A 13,770-nucleotide genomic window follows, 5' to 3' on the forward strand; every position below is an offset into this window, starting at 1 on the left:
CCCTCTATGAAATCAACTATTTTAGCTCCCACATAGCCGTGAGAATAGGCAACATTTGTCTTTCTGTGCCTGGCTTATTTCACCTGACACAACGACCTCCAGTTTTATCCATGTTGGGCAAATGACAATGTTCCTATTCTTTTTTATGGCTGAATAGTATCTCATTATGTTTACATATATTACAGTTTCTTTATCCATTCACCCGCTGGATTACAAAAAAAGGCTACAGACTTTAAGATTATATTTATGTCACATTATAGAAAAGATAAAACTATAGGCATAAAAATCAAATGAGCTGCAAAATTTTAAGGGGAGGTAGAAATATTCTATATCTTCCATGTAGTGGGGTTATATGAAACATACATTTAACAAAACTCATAAAATTTTCCACCTATGAAAAGGTGAGTTTTACTGTGTTTTTAAATTACACTTCAATAAACCTGTCTTTAAACAAACAAACAAACAGAAAAAACAAAGAAATATTCTATATCTTCCATGTAGTGGGGTTATATGAAACATACATTTAACAAAACTCATAAAATTTTCCACCTATGAAAAGATGAGTTTTACTGTGTTTTTAAATTACACTTCAATAAACCTGTCTTTAAACAAACAAACAAACAGAAAAAACAAACAAACAAAAACCCAGCCAATCTATTTACATTCCTAATACAGGAATCTTAGGATGAAAGACACCTTAGAGATCATTTAATACTAGGTTTGCTCAGTTACAGATACATTATTTTCCACAATTGTGCTTAAAATCCGCAAAGGTGGGAAATGTGTTACTTCAGGAGACATTTTATTCCAAAGAACAAATACAAGAAAAATTTATCAATCCTTAGCTAACTTTTTCCTCCCTGTAATTTAAGTTTGATTCCAGTTCTTATTTCTGAAGCAACTCCAGGATGCATCTCCCTCTTTTCCATGATACTATTTCGCACATTTGAGGACAGATGCCACTCTCCATTTAATCTTCTCTTCTTTCCAAACAGTCCCTTCGACAACTTGTTAAGTAACCATTTCCAACCTATTTTTACAATTCTCCTACTAATAGTTTGGGCGCAGTTCTAGTTTGTAAATATCCTTGTATGGTGGCACAAACTCAACATAACATTTAATATTTGGACTCATCAGTGCAGCTTACAGAGGGACCATTATATCCCGAGATAGGGACGCCAGACTTTTGTGATTGCAGATTAAAATTACTTTAGCTTCATTAACAGTCAAATGACACTCTTGGGGTGTATTGTCTTTGTTATTAGGTAAAACCTTGACAAACAGTTACTTGGTGTGTCTCCCACATCTAGATTTTGTGTAACTGAGTTTTTAAGCATAAATATGGTACTGTGTGCTATCCATACAAATTTTATTCTAGTACTTCAGCTGGCTGAGATACATTTGAATTTGCTCTGTCATCCATTGAATAAATTAAATGTCATCTTCAAATCTGATAAAATGTCTTATTTAAATGTAACAAAGAAATTCAGTTGTTGTTTATGCCTTTTATTTTCATTGGTGCATAGTGCTTTCCTTTAGAAATCAAATCCATAGAGAAATAGAATAAATTTAGTTCAATACAACAAATAGATATTAAACACCTACATTAGACTAAAAGTAAAATAAAGATGCCATCAAGGATTATCAGTACAGTTGGTGAGTCATATATGCAAAGCAAAGGCTAAAAATCTAACAATTGTTAAAATAAGAACATAAACAAAATACTGGGAAAACGCGAAGTAGGGAACAACAGAATAAGTTGAACTAAATGAGAAATGGGTATTCATTCACATAAATAGTTTTGGAAGAATGAGTAGGCCCCCATGTGGGACAAAAAGGAAAGAAAATAACTTCCAGGCAGAGAAAGCCAACCATAGCAAAAATTTCATAGCAAAACACTTTAAGTAGGAATTTCAAGTTACTACCCATAGACCACCTGCACTTTATCACCTAGCCATGTATTCGGAAACTACAGACACCTAGGTTTCCACTCAGACATCTAAACTGTGCTCTCTTGATGAAGCCAAGGAAATTAAACTCCCATGGTGATTATTATTCATGTACATATTTGAAGACTACTGTTTTACGGTAAAGAAATTGTTCAGTATCATTGCAGCACCAGGATGTTGACAAGAGATGCAGCTGGTAAGCACATAGACTGACTATGGAGGGTCTCATGCCATTCTGAAGAATCTGGGCTTTGGGAAGGGAAATTGCTGAAAGTGTTCTATGAGACAGTAATGTGGTCAGATTCACATTTAGGAGAATAAATGTGATGACAGTGTGAAAAATGTACTGGATAAGTATATGGAGCTCTTTCTAAAATACTAAAAGCATTTCCAAGTGACAAAAGCTTAATCTACATCAGAGACCAAGAGACTGATGACGAAGAGTGATAAAAAAGTTGATGAGGATCAATGGGCATTTCAAATTTAAGGATTAGATAACCTGGTGAAAAAATGGGTATGACTTTGAGGGCAGGGAGATAAAGATGATCTAATAATGACTTGGAAGTTTCTATGTATGTGATGCTGCTATCTATCAATAGTTTGCGTATAAAAATTAGAAGCAGGTCTATCATATAGAGGGAGAAAATTAGTCCAACTGTTGAATTATTTAGTGCTAAAAGCTTGAGGTTTGTTTATAGAAAGCTATTTAGCAATCAATTTGGAATATGACTCTGAACTTTAAGAGCTGTCTCAGAACTGGAGAAATATATTAGGGGCCCATCATCAGATGTTGGTTAAATCCATGAGAGTAGAACAGGAGTGGGGAACCTGTGGCTTTCAGGCCACATGTGGCCTTCTAGGTCCTTAAGTGTGGCCTTGTGACTGAATCCAAATTTTATAGAACAAATCCTTTTATTTTTGTTAATGCATTTGTGTTCATCTTTTATATTTTTATTTTATTTTAAAAATGAATGCATTTAAAATATCAAAGAATAAAATAAGTTTCAATGAAATAATTCTCCCAAATTGTCTGGCACAATTAGTACATTAGTAAGCCACAAGGGCAAAATTGACTGCTGCTACACTCATGATTTAGTTCTAACTTCCCCTGTCTGACTGGTACCACTACCACAGGAGGCTGGTTGCTGAGAGTTTATGGGGGTCAGGTATGCCAGTCTGTTATCAGCTTTTGACAATGGTGTACTGTGTTTCTGTTTGAAGTGGAATTTGTGAATAGTTGCACAGCTTGACAGTATTTTTTAATTCTGTCTGTTTAACAGCCCATCATGTCAAAGATGACCAAAAGAACACTGAAGGAAGAAAATAGATTTTTAAATGAGGAGTGGGAATTGCAATATTATCTTGTTTCTGCTAAACATAAGATGATTTGCTTGCTTTGTGATACTGCAATGTGAACATTAAAGAAATTCAATGCTTGTCAGTATTATAACACTCACAATGTCCACAAATATTTTAAATTGGGGGAGGCATGAGATGTTGTATTGCAGAAGTTAAAAGATGAAAAGCAAAAGCAAAGACAATTCTTTCAAGCAACAATAACACCTGGAAATAATACCACTGAAGCAACTTATAAAGTAGCTAAGATACTCAGGAGAAAGGGGAGCCATTCAGTGATGTAGAAATTGTGAAAGAATGAATTGTCTAAGTTGAGGGAGCTTAGACTCTGATAATGTTTTAAAGTATAAACAATTGCCTGTTTCGAGGAGAACTGTAACTGATCAGACAATATATATTATTCAATCATTTTGGAAGAATCAACTGATAGTACTGACTTGGCACAGGTTTTATACTTCGTTCAGATCATAACAGAAGATTCTCTTTGCAACAAAGAGTTACTCACCTTGGACACTCTTGTGAACAGAACACAGGGAATAGATATCTTCAACAACTTTCAAGATAAATGCCATGAAGTTGGACTGAATTTAGTAAATCTAGTGAATGTGTGTACAGATGGTGTGCCTTCCATGACAGGAAAACATGAAGAGTTTATTGCACAGATAAAGAAAATATTAATTGATACAGATGCTCTCATTTCTTTCATTGTAGCATGCATTGGCAAAATCTCTGTGCTAAAGCTACTATTTAAAGTGACACTTTGCAACAAGTTATAAATATTGTTAATGATATTTGTACAAATGCAACACCGTATCATCGGTTTCATAACATGCTAAAGTTAAACGATGAGGAATTCAGCGTGGATTCTGTGTTGGCTGTTGCAGAGACAAGTTTTAGCCAAAATTTTATCTCTGCAAGAACAGATAGGTAAATTTTATGAAGAACAGTATCAGCAATGTGAATTATTGAAAGAAGTTTTCTATAGGAATACAACATTTCTGTGTAAGATCATGTCAAATCAAAACAACTTGAATATTTCTTTGCAAGGTAAAACTAAGTCTATATGTAATATGTGGCAAAAAATATCCAAGCATTTAGAAAAAAGCTATTTTTATAAAACCATTCTTTTTCAAAAGGAAATTTCAGATGGACAATTTCCCCAGTTAGCAAAGGTCATTGATGAGTGGGATAATATATGTGAATGATTTGAAGAATATGCACAGACTTATTAATTGGAGAATATAATGAAAGAAAGGTTCACTGACTGAGAATCATGACATCACACTCAAATTAACATTCAGCCTCACCTAGTTGATATCAACAAGGCACCTAAAGAACTACAGATGGAATTGACAGAGCTCTCGGTTGATGATATTTTAAAGTCATTGTTTGATGCTAGGAAAGATCCAATTGAAATATGGAAAAATACAGTAGAATACCCATGCCTTTGGCAACATACCTGGAAAATGCTTTCTTGCTTTTCAACAACTTATTGCTGCAGATCTACATTCTCCTACCTAACCCAAATCAAGATGCCCGTAAGGTTACAAATGACTGATACTCTTCTAGAGTAGCAGTCCACAACCATTTTGGCATCAGGGAGAGGCTTCATGGAAGACAGTCTTCATACGGGTGGTCGGGGGGCTAAAGGAGGGAAACCAGGAAGACCCAAGTGCACCACATTCATTGTTTCATTGTGCAGTCAAACCTCTCTGCCAATGACAAACCACACTTGTACTTGCTTCCCAGCACCATCACCAATGCCCCGCTCCACCTCAGATCATCAGGCACCAGACTCTCACAAGGAGCCGGCAACCTAGATCCCGGGCATGTGCAGTCCACAGTAGGGTTGGAGTTCCTGTGGGAATCCAATGCTGCCCCTGATCTGACAGGAAGCAGAGCCCACACAGCGATGTGAGAGATGGGGAGCTACTGCAAACACACAAGAAGCCTTGCTGGTCTGTCTGCCACCCACCTCCCATAGCGCGCCCCAGCCCCTAATAGGCCACAGAGGAGCACCATCCCCGGCTAAGGGTTGGGGTCTGCAGTTCTAGAGGGTCAACTGAAACTGTGGACCTCCATGCTACAACCAAATATTCAAATGCTTTCCAACAAAAAGCAGACACAACAAAGTCATTAGAAGGTTAGTTAAACAAATAGTTTTTATTTTTTGAAATTATTAACTACATAGTAGGTAGATTTTTACAAAATGATGTACATTCTAAGTATAGCTAATTGAAGTTTCTTGAAAGCAGTCTTATTTGATTACAGCTAAATTAATGCAGCCTTCCAACATGAAAAGTTTCCTCAAACCTCTGGACTAGAACCACGGAGGTTGCCCAGGTATAGTAAGATAGGTAAGAAGAAAAGGGCAGTGGATGGTGCCTGGTTGAAGCCAATGTTGAGAAACAGAGCCAAGACTAAGGCACTTGGGCAGGAGCCTGAGAAGAAGCAACTCAGAGGCACAAGGAAAAAAAAAAAAAAAAACATAAATAACCATGGCAATAAAACCCAAGCATGGGAAGAGTTAAAGGGAGGATTATGGACGATAGTAGGATAAAAACTGAAAAGGAACAAATGGATTTAGCAAGAAGAAGATCATTGATAATCTGACAGGAACCAAGAACAATATCTTAAAACAGTTTTTTTAAACTTTTTTTTTTTTTATTTCGGCATATTATGGGGGTACAGATGTTTAGGTTACATATGTTGTCCTTGCCCCCCTCCCCTTTTTAAACTTTTTTTTCAGCATATTACGGGGGTACAAATGTTTAGGTTATGTATACTGCCTTTGTTCCACCCCAGTCAGAGCTTCAAGCGTGTCCATTCCCCAGACGGTGCACACAGCACCCATTAGCTGTGTATATATCACACTCCTCCTTGCCCCTCCCATCTGCCTGACACTCAGTGAATGTTAAAAAAAAATTTTAACATTGGTTTTACTTTTAAAAATTTTTACATGAAAAAAGAATCTTAAGATGAAAAAGTGACATTTAAGTAAAAATGTCGTTTACCATTTTAAACATAGTTCTCCAATATTTAGTTAATCATTTAATCTGTAATAGTTATTTTCAAAAGCTAGCATCTCAAGGATTTCAAGTTTTATTTTATTTCTGAAATGAAATATCATCACTTCATAAATGTATCATCGATAGTAGCATAATTTATGCTATCAGCTTTGGGTGAAGTCTTTGCTCAGTCAAGTGGAGAATGGAAAACCATTGCTTCTCCTAACCTTTAAGAAACATTTAAGTTGCTTTTCAGTTTCCTAAAATATAAAACAGAACTGAAAAGATGTCATTTACAATTACGAACTATGATAAATTTAGGACAATTCACCAATGTTCCTGTTGTTTATGCAAGCACTTTCTCACTGCCCTTGAAGTTAGGGATGATTGTGTAACTGACTTTGGCCAATAACGGTTCATCAAAATGATATGTTTCACTTGTAGGAACAAGTCTTTAAAAGCCCACGTGTAACTCACCATGTACTTTCCCTACTACAGCATCCAGCAGTGCTTCAGATATTGGATACATCACCAAGCGTGAGTAGTTGAAAAAAATATCCAGGCAAGCCATGATGGACATATATATACATACACTTTTATTACTTTATGCCAGTTTGGTTTTGGAGTTATTCATTATCTCAGCATAAACTAGCCTGTCCTGGTACAGAAATCATTGCAAGATGAATATTTTGGTGAAAGAGTCCCTTCTTATCTACCCTCAGGTCCCCCTACTCTGAGTTGTCTTCCCTGGTTCTCACCGCACTGTTCCAGAAATCAGACATGGTGTGAAGGAAAAGAGTCATCCCTAAAATTCTCTGGTTATGCATTAAATAGATGGGTGAAGCAAACATTTTATTGGTGGAGAGCTTCTAGGTCAGTTGCAAATTGAGGTGAGTTTTCCTAGAAGGGACTATGTTTTGGCTTCTATGCATGTTAGATTAACCCAAACAGATTCAATCCATTTACTGAAGTTTTCTTTCCTCTCTTCCTGGAATTTCTATGGCATCAGAACTTAGGCATGAAGACAAGGCTAGAGACACATTTAGCCATGTATTACACAGTGGAAACACTCTGGTATGCTTGCAGTGCATTGTGACATCTTCCTTATACAAAGCTAACCATGCCTTACTGGATCGGATACCTAGGCAAATATTGAGGTGCCTGTACATTTCAGAGTCACATGTAAATTCCACTGTAGGTATTGTGCTTTGAGTTGTTTTTCCTATCGTGATGATATGTATGTGCTAACTAACTGATATTGGGCTGCCTTGTTTCTCTTAATTGGATATAAAATTGTTGGAATAATAAAACTTGAGGAGTTACTACACAGAAGCGACCTTTGCTCTCTGTCCCCTTAAGATTTGGTCTGTGCATACTTTTTCAGCAGGAAGAGTACTAAAATGTTTGCTATCATGCTTGTTTTTTGTTCATTACTTCTGCTTCTGCTATAATTTTGGTACATTGACTTTCTTGACCTCTCTCTTCTGTATGTTTGCTTACTTCTAAGACTCCCTAGCTTGAAATAAATATTCTGTGTTAATTTCTGGTTTCCCTGTGCTCCCTGGATTGAGACAATTTTCTTTGTGCCTATCTTTAGTTCTGAACCCAGCCTTCTCCTTGACACACTCAGTTTGGGATCATAGCTTGATTATTCATTCAAAACATCCTGAGAATTTTCTTTACGCCAGGTACTGGGCTAGGCTCTGAGATCCTGAGTTGCAAACACAAAAACCATGTAGGGAAGGGCAATACAACAAATGATTGCACTAGGATAGTGTCATAATTGGCATGTGGTGTTATAATAATTATGCCCACTGCTCTGAGGGGGCACAGAGCTGCCAAGGTCCAGGATGGCATCTGACCTGAAGATGAGTCCTGCAAGATGTGGTAAGTACTTGGCTTGGTTAATCAATGTTTTGTTTTAAGAATACATGTGACATGAAATCATAAGCCTCTAGGTACAATCTATTTCATAATTGCTATTAACTACTAACTAATGCACAGAAGAAAACAAAATTTGGGATTATGAGTATGAAAAATTAGTTCAGAAAAATTGATTAATTATCCAAATATCTAGCTGCTTTTTCTCTTTCATTTATCCATTCGTCCAGATTCATACTAACCACTATTCTCACAAAAGAACATAAATTATTGGATTTACATTTGTGAGATTTTTCTTAAGTCTTTATAAAAAATAATTGTCAGTGACAAAACAAGGCTTCCAGTGCATTGCAGTCCTGAATTGTGAATGGGTTTGAGGCTTGATGTAAAAAAAGTATGTATTTTTAACAAATTTATTTCATAAAAGTAAACAAAGTAAATATATAACAAAATACTACTTTCACTAGTATTAAATAACATTATTTAATATAAAATCTTGAACTCTGACCTCAGCAGTAGAATTAATATAATGGGTGGGGGGAATAACAGGTGAGGTGATATTCATAGATGTTCAGTGTTTATATCAAGCAAAGGAGATCCAACTACTTTTCAGTGCACACAAATGAACTGCTTGCTAATAAACTTGTTAGAGAAATAAATCTTCAGACACAGATGACTTTAATTTGCTAAACTTACTGAATTTGCTAATATGTTAAAGTACAAAGCCTTGATGAAATCCTGCCAAAGTTTTCCACTCTCACTGCTCTTTCTCATAGTAAAAAATAATCACTAAAGTTATGTTTCAGATTTTGTAATCTTAAATCTCTCTCAAATAAAATGCCAATAAACTTGCTCGGGTTAATCTCCTGTTACTTGAAAAATAGCAATGCGTATTTTCTATTTCTCTATGATTAATATAATATCAGAAAACATCATCAATCTTTTATTCCTTCTTATATCTGATATTAGAAAAATATAAAGCTACGAAGCAACATTATGGCCTTTAAAATCAATTTGCCTCTTTGTTCTGGGTATAGTTTATTTTATGCAATTAAATCATAGAAAATTTATTATTAAGGAAAAGTAGACATGTCAGTTATTTTCTGTCTGGGTTCAACTCTGTTGTTTTATAGTTTTATGTAATAAGAATACTTCATTTCTTTCTCCTTGTTCTTTTTTATTTTAAAAACTCTTACTGTGATTAAGAATTCCATTGAATCTAACCTTTGAATATTTGATATGTTAGGAATTCTTAACAGCAGAACACACGAATTTAAAGGCTGATTTTTCTTAAAGGTAGCCTCTGGGAATGAGAGAAAAAACACATTTAGACATTGAGCATAGCTATTTATCTCTCTCATTATAGGATATGCCTTTAAACAAGGTCTCACATTTTCAGAGTACTTCTTTTTTTTCAGAGATACATCACTCCCCTGTTGGTAACGGGGGAGGGTTACTATGTAATTATTTGTTGTTATTATTTGCATTTATGTGTAAGCTTTTTGTTTATACTGTCACTTCTCACTTGTCCTCCCTTCCTTTCCATTTCCTTGGAAGATCTTCAAGGACAGAGCTTATGTTCTGTTTTGTTTTTTTTTTTTCCCATCATTTATCTTTGTTTACTGTAGGCATTTAAAAATAAATTTACACCATAAAAAAAAGGTTAGGAAAAACAGAATTGAGAATGCGTGTGGAAGGATGGGAATTCAGGGTAGGAACACCTTTTTTCCTTTTTTTTTTTTTTTATGTTTTTGGTGGTGGTTGTTTTTTGTTGAGCCTAGAAAGAATGTTAGGAAATAGATTTTGAGGAGTGGATGAGGATATGTGTGGAAATGCATATTTGGTTTGGAAATTGTCCTTCCTAAAATAGAAAATAAGGTTATCTACTGAGATTGATTAGAGTGTGAAAGGGAAATAGACAGGAGAAGTAAAATCAAGCATTTGGGTTGAGAGAGACATCCATTGGTAGGTCAGCTGAGTAAAGCTATCAGGGAATCAGAAGAAACAAATTAGACACCAGTTTGTACTCCTTAAGTGAGTTCAGTGCTTTGCCTGAGGACATGCAGAAAATCTAGTGTTTTGTAAATAATTTTGAATTAGTCAAATTCAGATTATTTGATCTTTTAGACGTCTTAAGAAAGACTAGTTTGGTAGATATAAAGCAGTGGAAGAGATGATAACAATTTATGCAACACATAAAATATTAATGATAATACTCATCATTTATGGATTGTCTTCTCTGTGCCAGGCATCAATGGTCCCTTTACATGTTTGTCTTTAATCCTCTTAATAACCTTGAAATGAAAATTATCTCTATTTTACAAATAAGGAAAATAAATTCAAAGAGGCTAAATAACTAACTATGGTAGATCTGTGATAATTATTAGCTTTTAGATCTGACTCTAAACTATTTGCTCCTTGACAATAGCAAGAATTATAGACACCTGCCCAGGTCTAAAACAGCCGCAGTTTAAGTCTCTGTTCACTCACTGTCTTTACTTGACTTCCTGGGGTTACTGAAACAAAATTTATAACATTCCCCCTATAAGTTCCATATGTATTTGTTAAATCATGTGTCAATTTTTGATTTATAATGTAATGTAAATCAAACATTACCAATTCAGTTTATTACCTGCTGAATTACATTGTATAAAACAAATAGCAATGCCCCAGAGTTCCAGAAGGCCTAGGAATGAACATTCCTTTGACTACCACGTGTGGCAGATCAAAAGTGTTTCTCAACATCTCTCTTCCCTTGGTAAGAGAATCTCAATATTTTATCTATATACATAACCGCTCAAAATTTACTCCTTTCGAGAGCTAGTAGGGCCATAGCCAGTTAATGAGATGTGGTAAAAATGGTAAATGCAGCTTCTAAGTTGTGCTCTTTCAAGAAAGGACTGGCCCTCTTTCCATTTCACCTTTCTTACTGGCTGGAATGCAAACATGGTGAGCCATCTTGGACCACATAGACCTAGACAACACCTTAGCAATGTCAGTGCAATAAGAACAATATTTTGTACTGTTGGAAATGGAATGGGGTTGAAGTAAAGACAGATATATTAGAAATTTTGAATGAATTTGGAAGTATACAGATCGAGTGAATTATGAAAAGGTGGAGGCATCTGGAGCTGAGTATATAAAGAAATCGTGAAGCAAAAGTTCTAGATAGACACAACATCACACAGAATATTTGGTAGATTTAGAATGAAGTGTGAACCAAATTTTAAAATGTTAAGAGCAGTGATTCAAAATTATTGATTCTGGCAATGTGGAGGGGCAGAAAATTACTTGGCTAAGAATGTAAGCATCTCTTAGGATTAGGGGCTTCTATTAAAAAGGCTGGGTGTATAAAGACTTGGAAGTGGCAGTAAAGAAAAAATATAACCATCCTATCGCCCATGTTCTCAAATGTATACTGTAGAAAATAATTATCTCCCCTTGATGAAAAAAGAGGTCAAATCGCAAGAAGACTAAGCTAGTGCAATATCGTAGAGGATATGATTTAATGTAACAGCAAAAGATGAGAAGGAGAGAAAGAATGTGAGTGAAGAGTGGAATGTGCTTAGAATTACGGAATTATGTTTTGGTGGGCTGAAAGAAGATGATGGTAATGGCTCTGAGAACAATATAACACTAAAGTTCAGGATGAGAATTTTTGAAAAACTAGTTTGTTATTTGAAGATGTATACCTGAATCTGGAGATTAAACAAATCATCCATTTCTCTTCCCTCACTGTATAAGTTTTCTATTCTTGTGTAACAAATTACCACAAATTTAGCACCATGAAAACAACATCAATTGTCAATCTCATCATTTCCATGGGTCAGGTGTCTGCACTGGGTAACTGGATCCTCTGCTCAGGGTCCTGCTTGGCTAAAATTAAGGTTTTGGTCTGGGCTACAATTTCATCTGAGGCTGGGGATGTTTTTCTAAGGTTATTCAGGTTGTTAGTAGAATCAATTTCCTTGCAGCTGTAGGACTGAGGTCCCTGTTATCTTGCTGGGTTTCAACCTGGGCTTACTTTCAGCTACTAGGAACTGCCCTCAGGTAATAGCCACATGGCCTCTCACAGCATCACAGCTTACTTCTTTGAATTCAGCAAGAGAATCTCCCTCTAGTCAGCTTCAGTGGAATCTCATACAACACAATGTAATCACATCGATGACTATCATATTACATTTGCCTTATGATGCAGTCCAATTGGGGGAATGGATATGCTCTTATACACAGATCCCAGACACACTCCAGGAGAAGGGATTGTACAGTGTATGTATACTGAGAGGAGAGAATTTTGAGGATGGCCTTAGAATTCTGCCTGCCACCCTGATTATGTAGGTCCTGATAAATTATGTTTCCAGAGATGACTGAAACAATCTCCTGTTCCATATGTTCCTTCTCAATATGATTTTTCCTTTATAGTAGGGAGACATGTTTCTCCTGCTGTTGAATCCAGGAAGAACTGAGGATACAGAGACACAGCAGCTCTTGCAAAGCTCCCACCTCACAGTAACACCAAACTCCATCCATGTGGGTAAGGCCCTTTTGGACCTTCCAGCATCCCAGTACCCTGGCCAACACCAGGTGAAGCAAAAGAATTAAAGGTCAACTTAGAGAATTATTTAAAAAAATAGTTACTATATAAGCCAAATGTTGATGTTATTTTGGGTGCTTTGATATGTGACAGGAGGAGCTAAGATTTGGGCAAAAGGAGAAAAAGATTGGGTACCCATAGTAAAAGTCATAAGGGGAAGGTAGTCCTTCTTAGAGAAAAAAGGTGAAAATGAATATATATGAATAACTAGGGCGGCCATATGATTTTAATGGGCAACTTGGGGGCATGTCTGAGTGAGGAAGGAATCAGAATGAATATTGTGGTCAAGAGGACCAGCAGTGAGGTGTCTATTTCAAATGAAGGGGAAAGGCACAATCAGGAAGGCTGGTTTCATTGTCTTATAGAACAAAAGTTAATAACAACTACATTAGCACAAGCTACAGTGTATACACACTGAGAAAGAAGACATGTACTGCTAAAGAGCATAAGATTATTACACAAGGATCTGAAGGTTTCCAAATGCTGATTAAAGTTTGCCAGAATATCCCAATGCTCCAGACTATCACTAAAACCTTGGAAGTCAGAGAGTTTGGTAAATCTTTTGAGGCTGCCAAGGTGAGATTACAACTAGAAAAATATTTAATAGAAAAACCTATTCCTTTCACCAGTACAACGGAATATCTCAAAATGGACCCCAAAGGACCACTTATGGCAAAACATCATTGTGTTCCCTTTTCACTAATAGATAGGCTCAGTGCTGAGCTTACTTTGTGAAACTAAGACTTCTGTTTTTAATTCATGGTTATTTTTAACTTTTGTAAAATAAGATTATATATGAGAATAAAAAGTAATGTAATTGATTTGATCACAATGAAAGTAAATGATATATATGAATTGGTATGTATATTAAAGATATTGGTATGTATATTAAAGATTTCAGGGTTTATAAGGTAAAAATGGAGCCTAAGAAGTTTTCAGAGATTTTTAAAATAATTGATAAGATTTATTGTAGGTGTTCTTG

This window comes from Propithecus coquereli, unplaced genomic scaffold, assembly GCF_000956105.1.
Source record: "Propithecus coquereli isolate 6110/MARCELLA unplaced genomic scaffold, Pcoq_1.0 Scaffold392, whole genome shotgun sequence".
Taxonomy (NCBI): domain Eukaryota; kingdom Metazoa; phylum Chordata; class Mammalia; order Primates; family Indriidae; genus Propithecus; species Propithecus coquereli.